The following is a 21145-nucleotide window of genomic DNA, read 5'->3' on the forward strand; positions in this document are numbered from 1 at the left end:
CTCTTCTGTTCTAGTCACCTTCAGCTAAGCCTGTTACTCTGATGTGCTCTGCCAACTGCTTGCAACATGCCATAGGGGTGCTTCAAATCACTGAAGCAAAGTTAGTAAATCACTCTGAAATTTACACTCAGACCCATCTCCTCCTTTATGTATTTCTAGAAGTGGGAGAACACAATGGTAAAGTTGGTGTTTTCAAGTTTTTCTACTTAGAAAAGTTAAACTTAAGCAAAGACTAAGTTTTTGTCTAAAATTAGCACTACTTATACTGTGATCCTTGACAACTCAAGAGAAAGCATCATGATTAGATAGGCATTTGACACAAATGGTAGGCTATTGATTGCCAGTCATAGAATTCACAAAAAGTAGGCAATCAATTGCCAGTTACAGAAGATTTTTTAACTCCAGGAACATTCTGCACCAAAAAAATAGTAATTTTTCCTGTTGTCTCTTTCATGAGCTAATATCTATCCACTGATGGTACAGATGGTAAAACCCCAAGGCTCAAGGACAAAGTCAACATTTTCTATAGCCAAAGAGTGCCCAACACATTCACACCAGAGGTGCTCCATGCATGTTTAAGGAAGGGAACTAAAGTGGTGTTTAAAACAAGGCTTCCACCAAAGCAAGACGTTCAAACGAGAGACTCAGAAGGTGTCCATAAGAGTCAACACAATACTCTAGGAAGATGCCCTTCTACTAGGAATTTGAGAAAAGTATGGAATCACAGAAAAAATACTTTGCTTCCAAAATCTTTGAGAGCAAACTGAATAGATTCCCTGAGTGTTTGGGCTGAGGCATCCGCTGCCTAAGGTAAGGAATGTTTCCAGGCTAAGAAGCAGACTAGCATCCTGCCCAATTACTTGGACATTAAGTCTGTTTTCAGTAACACCAAGCAGTTCAGGTTTTGCCTCCGTGAGAACGACCTGCCCTCTGCCTGCCGAGGAAGGATCTGAATATTTCTTTTTTAAATAGGGGGTTCTTTAGAACATACTGCAAAGACACTTTGCATTGAAGTCAAAGATAAATAGAGATATGGCTAGATTCTACCAGTGGGACACAAACAGCTTAACCCAAACTGAGTCTGCTGTAAAAACCAATGCATTTGCATTTCAGCAATTCAATCTGGAGCAAGTCTGTGATGCATTACAATGCTGGGATCAAATCAAGCTTTTCTGGAACTCATCCAAACATAACAGGAGGCTATGGGAACCCTGCTGCATGGAGTTCCTCCACTGCTGTTTAATTGTGCTCACCTCCTGAACCATAAAGAGTAATTAAAAGTTTTCTGCGTACAATGCAATGGAAGAGAAGTATAAATGGAAAGCACAACCATGTGGCATCAAGTAGAGGCGGAAAGAAATGCCCAGCTGACCACCCTTCTCTGGTGCTTCTGTTTTCCCTGACAGGGTGCATCTGTCTCTGCTGGGATCCAATTTTGACTAGGATCTCATCCTTACAAGTGGCTCTCCTGAACACATTCCAGGGAGCCTTCACTTTCTCCTGTTCTTAGTCACATCTGTTTGGCTAATTCTTGAAGACTGTCCTGTGGCTCAGACAGTAAAGGGCAGGGAGATCTACCCAAATAGATTACACTAGTACAGCCTCTAGAATGCTTACCTACACATAGGACTTTTTTTTTTCCCCCGAACTCTGGTGGAAACAGAGAGAACCAGTGGATTAGTCTCCTGGTCTTATCGCCTTCCTGTTTCCACACACTGACCTCCATGTTTCTTGGTGGCCAAAAGCAATGCCCAAAACTGGTAGGAAAAGGAAAAGGAAACCAAATACAATTTATCTCTCATCTCAAAAATATTCTAACTGGTTCTGAGAAATAAGCTGGTTCTAATTTTAACTAAACAATAACTAAACAATAGTGTCTGGCCCTCATTTTAAAAAGGCATTTTCATCAAGGATGTGCATATCACTACTTCAGCACACTGGGAGCAGTCTCAAAAATATTCTAACTGGTTCTGAGAAATAAGCTGGTTCTAATTTTAACTAAACAATTACTAAACAATAGTGTCTGGCCTTCATTTTAAAAAGGCATTTTCATCAAGGATGTGCATATCACTACTTCAGCACACTGGGAGCACTGAGAATAAGGCTTAGGGGGTAAGATTTAGCTTTCTTCAAAAACCCTTTAGCATCAGGCAAATTCAATGATTTCAGAATTAATTATTTTAATGTCAGTCCTTTCTTCAAGGGTTAGGAAAAGAGTTGGGGGGACTGGATCCAAGATACCAAAAAAAGGAAAGATGGTAATTTTCAGTAATACTTTTTAGAACTGGTATCTTTAGAGAAAGAACAAAATCAAAGCTTAACTCATTCCCAGTTGAGACCCTCTCCCTAAACTACACAAATCTGGAAGCCAGATTATTTTTTAAAAAAGAAGTGGAGTAAAAGTGTCAGAGGTGTGTGCTTGTGAAAGAAATGGAAATGGGAAGAATACAAAAGCTGTGTAGACTTAGATGTCTACTCCACCAAACTATGATTAACCCTTTATCTTTTTTTAATGCAATAAGTAACAGAAAGTTAATGTGTACTGTCTTACTTTCATACCATGCTCAGCCTAGGACCAACCTGAATGTCAGCACTGAAGAGCATCGTAAAGATTCTTTCGTTGTTAAGCATACTTGCAATTTCTGAACTCATTTCATATCACCTCTAGCTTTCTTGACAGATGTTTAACAGGAATTAATGTATTTTTAGGTGAATTGATTTATGAGATACTCAGAAGTTTTCATGGATGGAATGGAGGGGGTACCTTCATAACAACAGGAAATCTCTGGCACATCTGGGAACTCAGTGGCATTTGATTCAAGAAGAACCCAAGAAATTGGAGGGGATTTAAACCAGAATAAGGTCAAGACATTCAGAGGAAAGGCTCTAAATAGCATGATCTCAAATAGTTCATGCATGGGAAAGTGCCTCTGTAAAGTGCCTTATAACGTGGCAAGAAAACCATGTCATGGACATCAATTGGCAAACAGGCTTCATCTCTCCCACCAACTCCTACAGATGGGTGGCAACTGCCTGGAACATTGGGGTGACAATTATGAGGCTAAGTTGTATCTAAAGGAAATAAGGGTCATGATGGATCAATGATAACTCTTTTCTTAAGAAGCAGCCCTAGTCATTCATTCACTTACTCATACACTCATCAAATATTTGCTGAATGTCTACTATACGTTAGCAATTGTGCTAGGCCTGGAAATAAATGGTGAGCAAAAACTTACAGTTATAAGGCTATATTCACAGTCGTCATGGAGCTCATAAACTAGCAGGGCAGATAGTTTTTACTCAAAGCATCACAAAAACAAATGCAAAATTGCATCTGTTACAAGTGCTTTAAGATACACATACATGTGCTATGAAGTGCCAAATTGGAGGATCCGATCAAACTGGGAAAGTCCCAGTAGGCTTCCCTGAAGAAGTGATATTGGACTGAGATTGAATGGATGAGTAGGCATTAACAAGGTGGAGAGAAGAAGGAAAAATGTTCCATGCAGAGGGAATGGCATGTGCAAGGCGGAAGGAAAGCACAATGGTTTGAGAGTGTCTTTATCCTATACCTAGGGGAGCCAGGGAAGGGTTTTCAGCAGTAAGGGCTGGATGGTGATGAGTATAACATGAGATTTATCCTTAGAAAAGATTGTTTCTGCCCCCTGATGTCTGAGAATGGCTGGCCTGGCCTGGCCTGTCCTGGAGGCCAGCTGCACTTCTCCCAGGCACAGCCAACACTCTGAGCAGGCTAAAGGCATAGGAGGGGACACTACTGTCTGCCTGCATGTCTCCTTACAGTAAGGAGGATATGGGATTTGGACTATGATGATGTGTTGTTGAGGCTACCAGAAAGCCAGAGAGGGCATTTTGTCAAAGGACCCTGCTCCCACACTATTTGAAAATCTCATCAGGTGTGACAAGCAAATTCTGACATGAGTACTTCTTTGTGTCTCCAATGGAAGTAGCAATCCATTGTAAAAATGCAAGCTAAGCCCTTGGGATTCCTCAGAGGTCAGGGGATGCAGAAAGTGGGCTCACTAGGACAGCCTTAAACAGGGCAGTCAAGAGTGGTGTCAGAGGGAGCCCCCCACTCTAAGGCTGGATGGCTAACATATTCTGCTTCCTAAGTGCAGAGCATTTCTGCCTCAGAATATACCACTCTTAGCAGATCATGCACAAGAGTCCTACCCAACTTGCTTCATCCTGTTACTGCTCTGACAATTCATCTCCCCACCGTCTGCACAGAAAACTGAGCAGGCCGGACCTCTAGCCTTCCCCTCCCATTGGCCTGGCCCCTGAAAGAGCTCTGCTCTTCCAAACCAGCCACACAGGTGAAGGCAACTGAGGTCTGGGACTCATCCACATGGGCTGCATTCGCAAACCAAGCACATTTAATAAGTGCTATGGGCCTCTTCAGCACAGGCTAGGAGCTAGGGTTCAGAGTTCCTGACATGTCTGTTCACTACTCTGCAAGTGCTTGGGCTTTAGGGAAGGAGGACCAGGAAGGCTTAGGTGCCTACATTTACCTGCTCTTTCTGTCACAGTTCAATGATGTGTTTGTTCTTAATGAGCTGTAACTCCCAGCTGTGTGCAAAACAGTGACAATGAAATCAAAATTAAACTACCTCTGAGGGTTGGTGGTGATAATATCAATTAGTAGTAATAGTAGCAGCAGCTCACATATATATAAAGCACCTATTTTGTGCCAGGCATGTGCAAAGCACTTTGTATACATTACACCTCACAATAAGTCTTTGAATTAGGTTGTTAGCCCAATTTACATATGAAGAAACTGAGGTCCAGCGAGGTTTAGTATTTTGCCGGTGATCAGCCAGCTAACAAGTGGTAGAAACAGCCTAAGCAGTTCAACTTTGGATGCCATCTGTAAAATCCACCTGTGATTGTTTGGCAAAGGATCTCTTCAACCATCATAGTACATCCAACTATGGAGCCTGAGCAAGGTACCCAACCACTTGGATCTCTGGCTCCTTCTTTCTAAGACCATCAACACTTGAGTTTTCTTGGGAGTTGATGAGTTAATGTATGTAAAGCCCTTAGGCCCATGAGTTGCACATGCTAAGAGCTCAAAAGTGTTAGTAACTGCTATTGATTTGATTAAATAACCTAAGCCTATGAACTCTAGGCAAAACCCACTCTTTGTGAATGGCTGGAGAACATTCTTTTTTTTTTTTTTTTTGGCATCTACTGCGAAGATAAGGGGACCTCACAATTTCTGGGAATACCCTTCTACTAGTGACCCTGAATTCCTTCCTGAACCTGGTGGAGTATGTGTGGAGTCAGGTAGACTCTAAAGCCTGAGCCCTATAGTTTACAAGCTGGGTGTCTTTGGCTGGTTATTCCACACTTTGAGTTTCAGTTACACTCCTTAGAAAAGGAAGATAATCCTGCACCCACTTGCAGAGCTGCTGTAAAGAATGTGAGGCAGGATCCCTTAGGGACACTGGCCGAGATACACTGGATATAAAACTTACCACAGAGTACACACCCAATAAAAGGAGGTTGCATTTTTACAAGTAAAGTAACCATTGTTCTTAGAATCATTATTATTTTGCAACAAGGATACTTAGATTCGTGTGATTTTGAGTAGGGAATGAGGAAGGAATTCAAACCTAAATCACCAAGGAGCCCCTCCTCCTTCTTCACTGCCCCTTTCTCCACTACAGCCCTTCTGCAGACCCTGCCTTAGCCCAGGCAGGAGCCTAACTCTGCACCGCTGGGGTTTCCCAAATGTGCCCCATGATACCTAAAACCGAGCCTGTCGCAAAGAATGAAGGCTTTGTGCAGTTTCCCAGGAGCAAATTGAAGGGTTACACTCAATCCTTCCTGGATTCTAGGAGTGCATTTTCATGACGTTGAGAAAGAAAAAAGCAGGTATAAAAATTCCATACTGGAAAAAGTAGAGGGAGATATGGGGAGCCAAGTATCTAAGGGGCAGAAAGAAAAAATCCACTATGCCTGGTAGAAAGGCCTCTAGCAGCCTTGGCTTTACAGTCTGAGAAAGAAAAAAGCAGGTATAAAAATTCCATACTGGAAAAAGTAGAGGGAGATATGGGGAGCCAAGTATCTAAGAGGCAGAAAGAAAAAATCCACTATGCCTGGTAGAAAGGCCTCTAGCAGCCTTGGCTTTACAGTTCCCCCAGGCCATTTCAGAAGAGCTGACCTGTAGTGAGTCCACCAAGTGGACTAAAAATAATAACAAATGAAATAATAAGTAAATAATAAAAGAAATTACACGGTAAATCGTGATATAATGCTATCATCTGTGGTCTCAGACTTTGTGGCCACCGAGTACTGAAAATCCTCAAAAGAGATGAAAGTGACCTTCATGTTCCCCCTCCCTCCATGGTGGGTGAGTGTCTCCTTAGCTGCTGACTGACCTGAGACCTTGGGATCATGTATGCACCGTAGCTGGACTCGTGGTACTTGGCCGTAATATCTGGGCTGTAGCCAGCATCACAAGTGCATGGTATATTCGAGCTCGGGGGCTGTTTCTTAGGTCTACAAACCTGTGGGAGAAAGCTACAACGGTTAGGTGCAGGAGAGGAAGGCGCAAAGTGCGCAGGGAAGGATTGGGGGAAAGGAAAGGAGGAGGCTCATCTCGACTTTCTGTGGCCAAGTGGGTGGAAAACCCAGTGTAGAAGATGTGCAGCCCCAAAGAGGTCAATTGGAAGCAGTTCCTGATCCCCAGGACCAGCCCTAGTGAGGCATGCCGCTCTATGGAATGACCCCAATGTCTGGCAGTGACTGGGACCTTCTCTCTGCAAGGAGAGAGTGTCCGGGCGTAGTGGTGTTCTCTCTCTCTCTCTCAGCAAGGCAGCCCCATGAGAAACGGACTCTGGTTTAGGGCTAAAGGATGCCTTTTCCTTCCTGAGGAGGGAAAGAAAGGATTGGCCCCATTACAAGGCGAGGAGGCTCATTCCTTTGGACTTCCCTTCCACTCACCCTGAACACTGTGCTTAGCACAGATCACCCCGGCACACTAGAGCCTACAGAGCCAGTCCCAGGGGCTGAAATCGACGTGGACACATTCTGCATGGTAACTATGTGGCATTTACAGAGCTTCAGAGCCACATGTGGCCCTAGCTAAGATGCGGCAGCCACCTTGGAAGGTCACAGACTGTTGAGCTCAGTGGGTTTCATAATGAACTAGAACCTGAGTGAGTATCTTTAACTATTGCTTACAAAAGTCCCTAAATCTTTATGGACGAGAAATGACACCTAAAGATTTCAGGGATGATTTTCTTCCTATATGCTTCAGGTGCCATTATTTTCATTTAAGCCACTTCCAGAAAACCCTCCAGAAAGCAAAGAACTTTCTGCTTAAGTTAGGACTATGCCCCTTCTTCCATTTCCCTCAAAACTAAGACAATGGCCTAGAGAGGAGGAAACACAGGATAATGGGGCAAACGGATGGTAAAAATAACTAGACTGAATGAATAACGGCTGGGGAGGTCTTCAAGCATAATCTGGCAGGGCTAGGGGCTGGGAGATGTTCCTGGGCTGAAAAGTCCTGGATGAAATAGTTGAAGAACCCAAGTTGAAAGTACAGAGAGAAAGAAACCTAAAGAACTGGATGAGGGGAGTTATCTACAGGGGCCAGAAAGTAAGCAAGACAGTAAGGTAACACGTTCAGCAGGAAAAAAGTTACCTAGAACTTAATTAGGAGCTTCTAGGATTTAATTAGAAGTCATATAACATCCACTGGAAGGAAAAGAACTGAGAACTGTTTCTGGAAAGATGAGGCTAATACAAAAGGAAGGGAAACAGCACTGGTTGCAAACCACACAAGCCCAGCCACATGCACATAAGCACGAAAAAGCAGTAAAGTGGTGTTCCAGCAACAACTCAGACTATTTCACTCCTACCTGGTTTTAGCTGATTGAACCCGCAGGATGGATGTGGAAAAATAAAGAGTGGCTAAACACAGAGAAAGCACCCAAGGCCCCAAACCCAGCAAAACACACCTTTCATGCAGGAGGCCCCACCTGCTGCTTTAACTGATGAACTAGTCGGTCTTTTTCCCGCTTGAGGGCCATGACTTCTTCCTGCGTCTTTTTCTTTTTGGAGGCAGACAATTCCAGCAAGGCAATATTTGCATCTTTTTCACTGATTGCCGCAAGTAGTGCTTCCTGTCTGGTAAAATAAAGATTATTGTGATCATTTTTATAAAGTGAAAAACAAAAACAATCACCATTTATAGTTGAAATGAGCCACAGGGTACTGTCTCAATGGGAAGGATAATAGATAATGCTTAAGACACACTACTTTGTTGACTCTCAGAATGGACAAAGTAGTTTGGGTTAGAATCCCTGAGACCTGCATGCTGTGTCCTCTGAGAAAAGTATCTTTCAATGGCTTCTTAGATACAACTGCATTTTAGAAATCAGACGAGTCCATCTGAGCATTCATTTCTAAGTCACTTTCATCCATCCATCCATCCATCTATCCATTTACCAGGTAAGGTTCTAGGTACTCCGAAACGACCCAGCAAAACTGGGCAGCAATTTCAACATCGAGAATTACTTTTTTCATGCAAGATTTTCCTTTAAAGGCAGGCAGAGATATATACTTTTCCCTTTTCCCTTTTTAATTTATTTAGTGATGCTCCCCTGTGATTCCACCAAAAACCATTCCTTCTTTAGCCTTCCTTATGTCAGTAATTTTTTTTTTCCTTTTTGTCTTTTTTCATGACTGGCAACGGATCGCAACCCTCAGTGTCGCGCCCGTACCGGACCGGCTACGGGATCGCAGCCCTCGGTGGTGCACCCGCACCTCGCTCAGCCAGTGAGCGGCCGGTCTATATGTGGGATCCGAACCCTCGGCGGGAGCGCCGCTGCGCTTCCCAAGCGGCGCACTGTAGCAGTGCGCCACCGGGCCGGCCCCTTATGTCAGTAATTACACCACCATTCATTAAGTAGCCCAAACCCTAGACCTGAAAGTATCCTCAATTCTTTTCCTTCCCCCTGCACCATAAGCCAATCCATCAACAACTTCAGTTGATATTACTTAAAAGTACGCCCCGTATCTAAACTGATACACTGCTATCAAACTTCTCTGAACCACCAGCACCACTCATGTGGACCACTCCAGAAGCTTACTCTACCTGGGGAAAAGAGTAAAGTCTTTAAAAACTCTTCTTTTAAACCCAGATTCCACCATTCTGTTGTGTGAAAAATCTATTGCACCACCCATTAGACTTGAAATCCAGACCTTTTACTGAAGCTTGCAATGGTTTACACCAACTGGCTCTGGCTACCTCTCTGAGGTCATCTGTCCTGCTTCTCCTTCCTCGATCATTAGGATCCAGGACATTTTGTTCCAGCTTGCTTTTCTTATCCTTGGAAATGTTACCCTTATTCTTACCTCATAGGCTTTGCCTTTGACAGTCCTTTGCCTCACAGAGCTCCTCATCCTGCAGGTCTCAGCCCAAATGTACCCTCCACAGAGAAGCCCCCTCCAGCTACTCCCACTAACAGTGTCTCCCTACCTTTCACCTCGTGTCTAAGTCGGGGGTCTGCCTCATTACTCTGTTTAATTATTTTCATAGCAGTCTTCACCATTTCAAAGGATATTAGATATTTATTATTTGTTTGATTTCTAGACTTGACCTCCATGAACCTGGGGCCTCATCGGTCTTGTACACCACCAACTCTCCAGCTTCTAGAAAGGCCCTGAGCACATAGGTGGTGCTCAGAAATGTTGGGAATAGATAAATTCACCGTTATTTTTCACAAACTTTTAGAGATACTGCTGCCACCTCTTCCTCTCATTTTTTTTTAAATTAGAAAGCTTTGCCTCCTACTTAATCTATGATCATTGCTTATTCAGAAAAGTTTTAAAGTTGTCTCTTCCCATCCTGACAGTCTAATTTTATGGCCGTATATGTCACAAATTTTAGCCTGGAATTTTCTGGGATGATTTTTGAGTAGGAAATGGCTCTGCTGGATATGTTTCATTGAGTCCTCTTTTCCACTGAGGAGGTCCTGTCTCTACCATTAGTGTCACTTCTGAAATGTTCTAGATACTTTAGAAGACCCTACAGCCCCAAGGAAGTTTCCACATTAGGTACTTTCCTTCCACACTAGTTCCAGGACTAAAACGTGGTCGTGATCCTGTTTTGCCTTTCTTTAATCCCCATCACCAGACCAGGCCCCCACCAGATGTCTGGACAAAATGGTCATTATTTGGAGATTGGATTTTTCCCCTTTTCACTGCAGGGATTTATATGGACTTTTCTGGGCCCCACTAATGCCAGGCAGTAGGAGCTTCTGTCTGAGGCTCAGGCAGACATGTGAGCAGCAGAACATGTCAGGAAATATCTCCCCTTTCCAGAAGAAAACCAGTGCAGGCTGGACTACCAGAAACAGCATTAATATCCAGCATCACAGAGTCTGTCTCCTTCTGGATAACATCCCAAGACAACAGACATGCTTGCCACTCACAGCCAGTGCGTATTTATACAGAAGGCCAAGCTAAAGAGACTGTATGGACTTCAAATCAGGGAGAACCTGTTTGCTATCTATTCCAAACTTAGCTACAACACACAAGGTGGCTGCAATATTTTACCCCCTTTGCCCCAAACTGAAATGTCTAAGTGAAGCTTTTTTAATGGAAACAACCTAAAAGACCAATATTGGGAAAACTGGGGATGGTGGTAAATTGTGCTACATCCCTGCTCTTTACAGCTATATGCACCCATTTAAAATGCTGATAAAAAAAATCTTATTGGCATGTGAAACAATTATGTTTGATGAGAAATAATTCTCCATGAGTCTTTCATATTTCTGTACATTTTATAAGAAAAGACACTATTTTCTTTACTGACAGTCTTTCAAGGATGTTTGTACAGTGAGTAGGTTTGAGAGATAGAGGTTGTATCTCCCTTTGGATCAAAGGGTTGACATGCTTACTGCCCTATATAATAGTCTCCTTCTGGAGCAAAGGGAAGACATGTTACTGCCCATTATAAAATATTCAGGTTCCCTAATCTTAGGGTTGCTGTCCTGTAATGCAACCAGCAGCATGTACATATTCATCTGCTCCATCTGCGTGGCCTCCATGGGACTTGGAGCAAGTGGACACAAATATATTAATGCTGCCTTCTGTGCTGTGAGCAATAAAATCCTTTGTCTCTGGTTCAGAAATCTCTTGTCATCTGTCTGCGTCCATGAAACTGAGGCAGGCTAACCTGCTAGCATGACAGTAGGGAAAGTCTCAAATCCTTGACAGTTCTTGACATGCCAGTGTTTATCCAATAAGATACCCAACACCACATACCACTATATTGGGAAAAAAAAAAAAAAACTGGAAGGAAATACACCAAAATGCTAATAGTTGTCATTTCACAGTGGTGAAATGGATTGGGTCATTTTTACTTTTTCTCTGTTTATACTGTTCTGCATCATTCCTTCCTCCCACAAAATATTATGAGTAGACATTTAAAAAATTTAAGTGAAGCTTTTCAGTCACCAAGTAAACTGCAGGTACGTGCTTCAAAAGCTGAGCAGATGTGAAATTTGCTCATTTCCCACTCGGGTTATTTATGTTCTCTCAGTCTCTATGCACAGATAGGTGAACGTATACATATTTTCACATGCACAAAATGTCTGGCACAATCTACATCATCTCCTACTTGAAAAACTGCAGTAAAATCCTAACTAGGCTGCCCGTGTCTACTTTTGGTCCCCATTAACCCATTTTTCTCTTCCAGGTCAAAATTTGGTATTATATAGGTTTAGTAACTGTTAAAAGTCATCGTCAACCCAAAGAATGATCATTCTAAACTCCCTTTTCCCTATGATTCTATAATGTAAGCTTTTAAGCATTTAACACTTATTTTTCCTCTTATAATACCATCAAAAGTCCCAATATATTAATTTCTAATTCTCACTTGACTGTCAGAGAATAACAACTATCAATTTCTAATTCTCTACAGATGTTACCACCAAATCCAGCTCCAAATCAAATTGTTTTTAATTATTAAAGCTCAAAATACATTTAAAATAATTTTTATAAAAGTACATTTAAAGCTACCATCAACATTAATATTCATACCAAATAATTCATTTTGTTCTTCACAACATGTTCTTTACTATATTTTTTGTTTGTTTTGTTTTGCTTTTGGCTAACATATTTGTTTCATAAATACTGGCATCATGCAATCATAGAACTCTAAATAAAATAAGTATAACAATGATTATATACATTTTGAAATCCTCATTTAAATATTGGCCATAAACTAGTAATGATTTCCCTAAAATATCTTGATTTCGAGATCCATGTTTAATAATTCTATTCTATTTAAATTGAAGAGTAATTAGTAGAATATAACCAACATATATAAAAACTAGAAAAATATGAACATTTCATGCTCTAGGACTTTGGAAAGGTGTTCTGAATATGTTAAAATTATATCTGACCATTACCTATTTGTGCACGGACATCAGGCTAAGCAAACCCTTAATTCTAGGCTAAGATCCATTACATTTGTTTTTTTAAGCAACAGCCTTCATAAACTGAATAAAAATTACTCTTTATTAATATGATACACTTTAGCTATTAATTTAAATCACTGTGAGCTAATTCTGCCCAGTTATAGGTTTTCACTATCCCTGGTTTAAAGGCCAGGTTTTTTTGAGGACGGGAAATACTAAACACAATTTTATAAATATTAACTTCATTTTGCCAGTCCTACATCAAATTCTACACTTTTAAAATTCCCATGAGCCAATTTTTTGATACAATGACATAAAGCACCTAATGACAAATACTTCACTGAAAATACATGGAGGCCTGTTTTGAGAAAATAGCAAACATTGGAATTGATTAGGAAGCTTAAATTAAATATTCCTGCTTTTTTTTTCCTGTGGAGAATTTTGACTCAGCCACTTAGAAACTGGGAAAACTGAAATATTTGCAGTTCTAGTGCACCATTTTTAAAAAAAGGTTCAAGTGTAAAGAGTATACCAGTGACAAGACACTTGGATATAAACTGTCCTGTGGAGAATTTTGACTCAGCCACTTAGAAACTGGGAAAACTGAAATATTTGCAGTTCTAGTGCACCATTTTTTAAAAAAAGGTTCAAGTGTAAAGAGTATACCAGTGACAAGACACTTGGATATAAACTGGAAACACAAAGAAAAATCCTTATTATTTTCCCCAATAAATGCATCACCTAGATCCAAGGCCAGACCTACACTGCTTCAGAAATTGTTACTGTCCCATCAACCTGAAGAAAGCTCCCATAAGCCTGAAATCACTTTCAGCACTAAATCTATCCTTTTTGCTTATTCACAGACAACATGAAAACTACATATACACCCATCCTTAGACAGTTAGTGGGTTAAGTATATACCAGTGGCTTGCAAAATTATCTTCAGAACACTGCCCTACTCCACTATACAATTATTATGGTGATCTGTCTATGCCCCAAAATTTAGCTTAAAATATGAAAAGGAAGCCCAAATATGCTAGGAGGGGAGATAAGATAATGCAAAGAGAAATAAATCTGTAAGAGTCTGCTGAATGCCAAGCTAAGAAAGTGGACCATAGACAGCATTTTATCAAAGTGCAGCCTAAACAAACGTCAAGGGGAATAATTTCTTTAACAAATATGGGCAACAATGAAGGAAAAAAGAGGGTAATTCTGTGCCCTCTCATGCATTTAGTCAGGGTTAACAATGGATAAAAATACATGCAAGAACACATTTAATAACCCTAAACTGTCATTCAGTTTGTAGGAGGTAGTCAAGATACAGCTAATAAAACACCAAAAAAAATGGTTTTAGCCACCCTGAAAAAAAAATCCTCCATGGAATAAAACAAAAGAGGACTGAAGGGCATCTCCTGCCAAGATAAATGCCTTCCTTTGAATGTCGCCTACGGCTAACCCTCACAGAGAGGTCCAGGATCCTCTGATGGTAGTACATGGCTATGTCACTTATCACAGTCAATTTAAAAGGGAGCTTTGTAAACATTTCTATTTCACTCCCCATTGCTGTCGTTCTATTAGTGATGTTTTGAGCTCCAAGAGAGGATCTAAAATTAATTTTAGGAGTTGCAAACGAGGCAGGCCCAATTAGAAATTGTTATAAATTGCATTGAGGGAGAAGCATTAGCACATTTTTTTCTTGTGGGCTCTTGTTTTAGTTAGCTGACCCATCTTTAGGAACACATTCAATTACAAAAGCAGATGCTTAAAAAAATGCATTCCATTAAGAAATGTTTGGATAATGACATATAAGGGAGAACGTACATTATGTATGGTGCTCAGCCGTAGGCAGTCATGTTCTAATCATACTGTGGGAAAAAAAAAATTCCGCTCAATCAACTTTTCCTGGTTAATTACTGTTTTCTTTCCCTCATGACCCTGAATCTTCAACCGTAAGTTCAGTAGGAGGTGACTTAAGACAGACGGTGACGAAAGATCCTGTTCAAAACAGCCTCTCTCTCACCCCTGGGGTGAGGGTGGGGTAGAGGTTTGCTGTGATCAACCCTGGAGATAGATGCGTATTTGCCAAAATGTTAAAAGCTGTATTTTCAAATGGCATCTTGAGAAAGAAAAGGTCTTTGATATTGATTAATATCAGCCCTACCACCAGCAGAATGTATGGTATATGCAGAAGGGTCCACGCAGAGAGCGAAGCAGCTCACATGAGGTGGGGCCCACAGGGAGAGAGATATTTGAACAAGCAAGAGTTCCAGCAAGGACAAAGAACAGACCAAATTCGTAAAGGCCAGGCTTTGGCTGCCCAGACCCAATGCGGTTTGCTCTCTGTCGCCCACCTAAAACTGACCTCAAAAAATAGTTCACTCCAATTACGAAGAATTTTGTCTTTGAAATCTAATAGCACATGACTGGAATTTCCTAACACAGGGGCCATGGAGTCTTGTGGAAGTCTTTTACTGCATCCTTCAGCTTCTACCCCATTCCTCACTCAGCGCACGACCCAGGAATGCAGCTGGCCCATCTGTGGGTTCCTCCCAAGGCACCAACATCATGTGCTTCAGGACACTATGATGGCACCACCTGATCCTGCTACAAGGGGTGCTGGTGAGTCTGAAGCCAGCTGATTTTCCCGCATGGAAAAGGTCCAAAGCCAGAGGGGGAGGCATGTCAGGAAGAGCTACTGCCTAAATCACCATCCTAAATCACTCTCTCAATTCCCATCCCTTTGGAGAATGGATAAAAAGGCAACGATGGGAGGGACCGCTGTTCATTTCTTGGCAATGGACATGTGTGAGGCATTACTGATGACTGTGTACCCGATCCACCAAAAAGAAAAAAGAAAGAAAAAGAAAAGAAAATACTTCTTTTGAGCACCTTAGCCTATTATAGCTTCTTAAACTTACCCATACAAATAAAATATTGCTCAGGTCCTTAAGAGGAGAAGGTATTGATCTTTAGCACCTGAGCTTTGGAATCAAATATAACTGACTTTGAATCTTGGCAATACCTCTTGTTTCTGTGACCCTGGGCAAATTACTTACTGTCTCTGAAACTTAGATTTCCTCATAAATAAACTAAGAAGAATAGTAGAAATTCTCTCAAATGTGACAATGCACGTACCAGGGAACTTCAAAAAATTTCATGGAAAGATTCATATTATCTTTTAATTCTATTTTCCCACAACTTTTTGAAGAGCTCTCTTAAAGATTTTGGTTAGTCCATGACATGACCACATAATAAATGTTAGCAATCACTTATTATTACATAACATGGACACCCACCAAATTTAAAGATTTGAAAGTTTTGCAGTATTTTCTACCAGGCTCCCTTTGTACTAAATATGTCTTAACATGCTAGTGGGTCTCTTAAACTTTCAGGACAGACTTACAGAGAAGCCTCTAAAATTGGTTTCTGTTAAGCTGCACATTTGACTTTCATGAGCTGTCATGTGTTTCACAAACAAACTTAAATAAGAAAACAGATCTTGAGTGTGGAAGAGAGTGTTGACCACAGAAGAGTTGCATCCCAGAAGAGCCAGGCCCGACTTGGTCAATAACTGCTCAATATCATTCCGTCCAAACTGATAGGAAAGGCCACACAGAAGTGAGCAAGATACGATTTCACACACAGTATGAGAAATGGAAACATGCTCTGAAAGGTGACCTTTTAAAAGTCAAGGTCAAGTGCAAAATCTAACCAATGTCAAACAACTTCAAAACAAAAAATTCTTCCATTAAAAAAAAAAACTTTTAAAAAACTGGTAAATTTGGAAGGCAGGGAGGGTGAGGAAATGAAGGGACTTCCATGACCTACTGCAACACCTGCTGTCAGAGTGTAATGTTAGATGACGACGATTTGTACCTAGCGTAATGTTAGATGAAGACGATTTGTACCTAGTCTTGATGTTCCCATTCAGGGATGAGAAGGTTTTTCTGGTGGACATTCAACTCTGCCAAGGTAGTTTTCTTTGTGAAATAAACTCAGCAAGCATTCCTGGATGTAATGTTAGATGACGACGATTTGTACCTAGTCTTGATGTTCCCATTCAGGGATGAGAAGGTTTTTCTGATGGACATTCAACTCTGCCAAGGTAGTTTTCTTTGTGAAATAAACTCAGCAAGCATTCCTGGAAGGCTATTGATGATTGATAATGAGAAAACCAAATACATCTGCACTTCATTGTTGGGCAGAGCTTTGCCCAGTCTCCATCTAAACTAAACCTATTGTCCATGGGTGATCAGTTACTGTCAAGAGACTTGTCTCATCACATTAATTTTTTGGTTGGAAATGAACAACTGCTGGAAAACAGTTCACTGACTTCAAGGCTTAGGCCCCAGGGCATCTGATCAATTACTTTTTTCTTCTTGGTAAGTGAGGTGTATATGTATGTATGCATGTGTATATGTATGTAAGTTTCCCTAAAGATAATTAATATTAACTTTCCCTCTACTGTACATTTAAGGCTACTAAGTTTTATTAGTCAGTCTTTGCAAAGAGCAGCAAATTGCCATCCTCTATATTGAACAAGATATTTTCCTTCTTAATTTGAATATTTTGTGTTAAATCAAACCTCCCTTTGTTTACATGGAATAGAATATTCCCATAGGCTACATTGTAATGAAAAAGAAAACAGATTGTCATGTCATTGCTGTAAGAGGGATATGTGCAGAAGGGGGCACATTCCAGAATTTTGTTAGTGCAACATTTGAAGAAAATTGAATTAAGGTTATGTGGAGTGGATCTTTGTAGACAGAAATACATAAAACTGAGTTTGTGGGGTGTGGCTCCTTTGAGAGAGTTTCTATTTATGAGAGGGAAGAAGGCAGCTGTGCTTCTGCACTGGGGAAGGAAACAGAATGGCGTGTCTGTGTGAGCTGTGGGTGACAGTGGGGGCCAGGCAAAGAGGAGCAGGAGGGCATGATACCGGCTAGCAGGGAGGGTTAAACAGACCCCGCTTGACTCAAAGCTCTTCTGCCTTGCTGTGCTTGCCACAGACCTTAACAACAATTCAGGATAACCTAGAGGAGTTTTCCTTTGGAAAGCTGTTGCCTTTTAAACCACCCTCAGAGATGCAGTTCCAAGTCTCAGTGTTTCAACTACTTTGAAAAGTCTGGATTTTAGGTCTGCCATCTCGTGGCCATTGCATTAAATACTGCCCTTTTCCATTTTTTTTCTAAGTAGTTATATCTGTATAATCTTCATCCTAAAAAGGTACCAGAAAGAGTACTTATTTTAAACAAAAAGAACATTAGCCACGGGAGAGCTCCATGATGTGGAGGGAGATAGGACATCTCACATTCTAATCCCTTTTCTGCTGACATTTTTCATTCTTTGATGAAAGTCTAGATTCCAGTGATCATTTATCAAATTATCATCCAATATAGAATTGAGCTTGCTGAGAAGTCAGTTAAGAAGTGATAGGCATGTTTAGATGCCTGGTTTGTGTGTGTGTGTGTGCTTTTTAAAAGATGTCTCTTAATGAACACCGAGTTGCTTCCAAATGAATGAAAGTCTCAGAATTTCTGTATTTGCCATAGATTTACTAAGAGAACACTTAGAATAAAATACAATGAAAATCAAAAAGGACTTCATACTCAGAAACTGGGAGAAAATGATTTTCTGGAAATAACTTTAAGTCTAAACAGCTGGGATTAGAAATATACACTTTAATACCGTGAAAGAAAGGAGACCACATTTATCATAGTGCTGTGTTGGGAAGAAATTGCTAAAATGCCACCATGAAACTTCCTAGCAAGTTTTCACCAATGTATCAGCCTTTAAGCTAAAAGGAGGTGCAAGGGCATACTCAGTGATCACAAATTAATTTCAGAGCCCAAATTACAGAAGTATAGAACTCCGCATCTGCATACATATACCTGAAGTACTGCATTGCTAAGCAACTGGTTCAAAAGATAAGCAGAACAAAGAGCTACAAAACTCAGCTAGTGAATCCAGAAATAATGAGAAGTTACATCTATTAGTTACTTGAAATTTCTGGATTCATGAATACAATATGTGGGACACTACCAGAATACTCCTTCTCAGAGGGTGAGGGAACGTGAAACCAGACAGCAGATGCAGAATGAGAGAGTCTGGTAAACTACCTGAAAGCGCTACACATCTGGAAAGAATCGTGAGGGAACCAGCCCAAGACACAATGGTATAGAAAGCAGTCTCAGATTTACAGTATGGGTGGCCTTGTGGCTCATGGAAGTGAAATTTCCACCCTGGGAGGAGCGATCACTGGAAGCAGGAACATTTCTGACGTGAAATTATGAAGTCCAACCCAAAGCAACTGAACTGAACATATTCCTCTGGGGTGGCTGTTTACTGGCCACACAAGCAAGAATAAACCAGCCAGATGATCAGAGCCTAGTTCTTCAATTCCTTCAACTCATTCAACCATACTTGTATACTAGGTACCAGGTAGAAATAAACAAACAAGGCAGACACCATCTCTGCCTGCATGGAACTTATAACAAACAGACCCCAGAGACTCTCCACACAGTCGTGAGACAGGCTGACCCTGCAATGATGCCACAAAACACAAAGAAACACCCTTCTATTTCCATCAGGAGCAAATACCGGATTATCAGCAATACCATGCAAAGAAGATACCCATGTATCCTGTTTACCAATCCAAAGGCTGGGCATAAAAATCCATATGGCATTTCTACCCAAATGTATCAAATACTGGGATAATACATTCAAAAGTTCTCTTTCACCCTATCCTCTTCATTCTGAATGTCCAGTGTAATCCAGCTGTAATCCAGAAGCTCAAAAACATACAAATAAACAGAAATATGAAACCTCATATTCATAGCTAGTAGGCTGAATAATATGAAGTTCACTTTTTTGGGGGGCCAGAAAGAATGGAATATTGACAACTTTATATGGTTCAATCTAATGGTTTTCTTTCAAAATAAAAGCAGTACTGGCTTCCTTGCTTGTTTGTTTGTTATACATGTCCATAGATAATTTTAATTCTTTATTACTTCATACCATGCAAGATTTAAAATATGGAGGCAATTCCCTCTCTACAATATCCAACTATTATTCCACATGCACCCAGGACTGACTACTAGAGGCAATTAAGCCAATCTGCAGGAGAGCCTGTAACACAAATCGGAGGTGGGGGGAGGGGGACTGGAAGCCCGGAAAGGTGACGGAACTCAGGCCCCCAGACCTGGAAAACCACTTAGTGAGAAAACATCCTGGTGACCAGACTCCAACCTGACACTGATTACCACTCCCTGTGATACTGATCTGTTGACTGATTGCTTTGAGATCAGATCATCTATCTCCCTGGACAGGCTTGAGGCTGCTCAGTTCTCAGTTCTACTGAGCAGCAACTGGGCACCCCCTTTAGATTTGAACTTCAAGTCACGGGACATAAGGCAGGAGTCAAAAATGAATGGGCTGCAGATCTCTTAAGGGGGCTCTCCAAAGTCCTACTGAAGAGGGCTTTGAGAGGACCAACTGAGGGGCACAATAAAAAAGCATTCTTAAGGATAACTGCATACCTATAAGTGGTAGCATAAAAGAACAGTCTAACTAGTGTCTTAATCTCCACCTATATCCAAAGAGAATTAACTATAGACTGCACTAGGTGCTATGAGGGATCAGCAATGAACAAGGTTTCAAACTATTCTGGTAAAGAAAGCAAAAGCATATGAAAGTTTAAATCACAAAATGAAAGATAAATAACAATTGATTAATAACTCCATTGTTAGGATAGAGGATAAATAATTGTCAAAAATTATCATTTTGGTTACTATACGTGTATGCAAGGTATAATTAAAGCACAGTTTCATTTAGTCCTCTCAAAATATCCTTTGAAGAGGAAATGATCCCTATTGTAAAGTTGAGTAAACTGAGGCTGTGAGATTTAAGTAGATTGCCCAAGGTCACACTGCTTTTAAAGGTAGAACTGGAATATGAATCCAACTCTGTGTGATTCCAGAGCCTGAATTCTTGGCCATTTCACAAAACGCTTTGTAAAGAAGAAATGTAGGAAGGAAGAAATGTCGCTTTGGTCTTGGATGACAGGAGCAGGCTTCACAGAAGACAAGGTTGACAGCTGGGTATGAAAGATGGGCAAGATTGGAAGGGATCTGGAAGGAAAAAGGGGGCTTCCAGATAGGTAAGTGTTGGAGGAAAAGCTGAGAGGATGCGGTCATTTAAAATTATTTTTCTCTTGCTTACTTATGCCTATTTCTAGTTGCATAACTTTCAGGGATGTTAGAGTACCACCAAGGAAAAAGTGCGGCCAAATTAAGTAATTCCTAAGTGCCAACCCGAAGACTGGTGTTGGCTAGTACTGACATCTTCTCACACACACACGCATACCTGTGCACACATGCACACACATGCACCTGTACATGCATGCACACACGTGTGCATGCACACACACATGTACACACATGAGGATACACATATTGTGGGAGTAAGATTGCCAACACCTTTTCTGGGGAATGGCAGTCTTTTATTCTGAAATTCAATAATGTTCTTCCAACTTTTTGGTATTAAAATGCCCTTTTCCCAAATGATGGTGATAGTAGTTAAGACTATTTGAATAGTCTTATTTAATTTAGTAGCTTGATTAGATTATCAAACATATGCTGTTTTCCAGATATTTTCTCATATTATTGGTCCCTGACCTCCAAAGTCTA

The 21145-nt window shown here is 40.9% G+C and overlaps 1 long non-coding RNA gene across 1 annotated transcript in view; it reads right to left on the reverse strand.

Annotated features, from left to right (window-relative positions):
• LOC103598354 overlaps positions 1–8151 on the reverse strand; it is a 49410-nt gene extending 41259 nt beyond the window's left edge. The window contains exon 1 of the long non-coding RNA XR_551196.1: positions 8010–8151. This is a non-coding gene — a long non-coding RNA (uncharacterized LOC103598354). The remainder of the gene's footprint in view (positions 1–8009) is intronic.
• Between the last annotated feature and the right edge of the window lie 12994 nt (positions 8152–21145).

This window comes from Galeopterus variegatus, unplaced genomic scaffold, assembly GCF_000696425.1.
Source record: "Galeopterus variegatus unplaced genomic scaffold, G_variegatus-3.0.2 Scaffold2579, whole genome shotgun sequence".
In the NCBI taxonomy this organism is placed as follows: domain Eukaryota; kingdom Metazoa; phylum Chordata; class Mammalia; order Dermoptera; family Cynocephalidae; genus Galeopterus; species Galeopterus variegatus.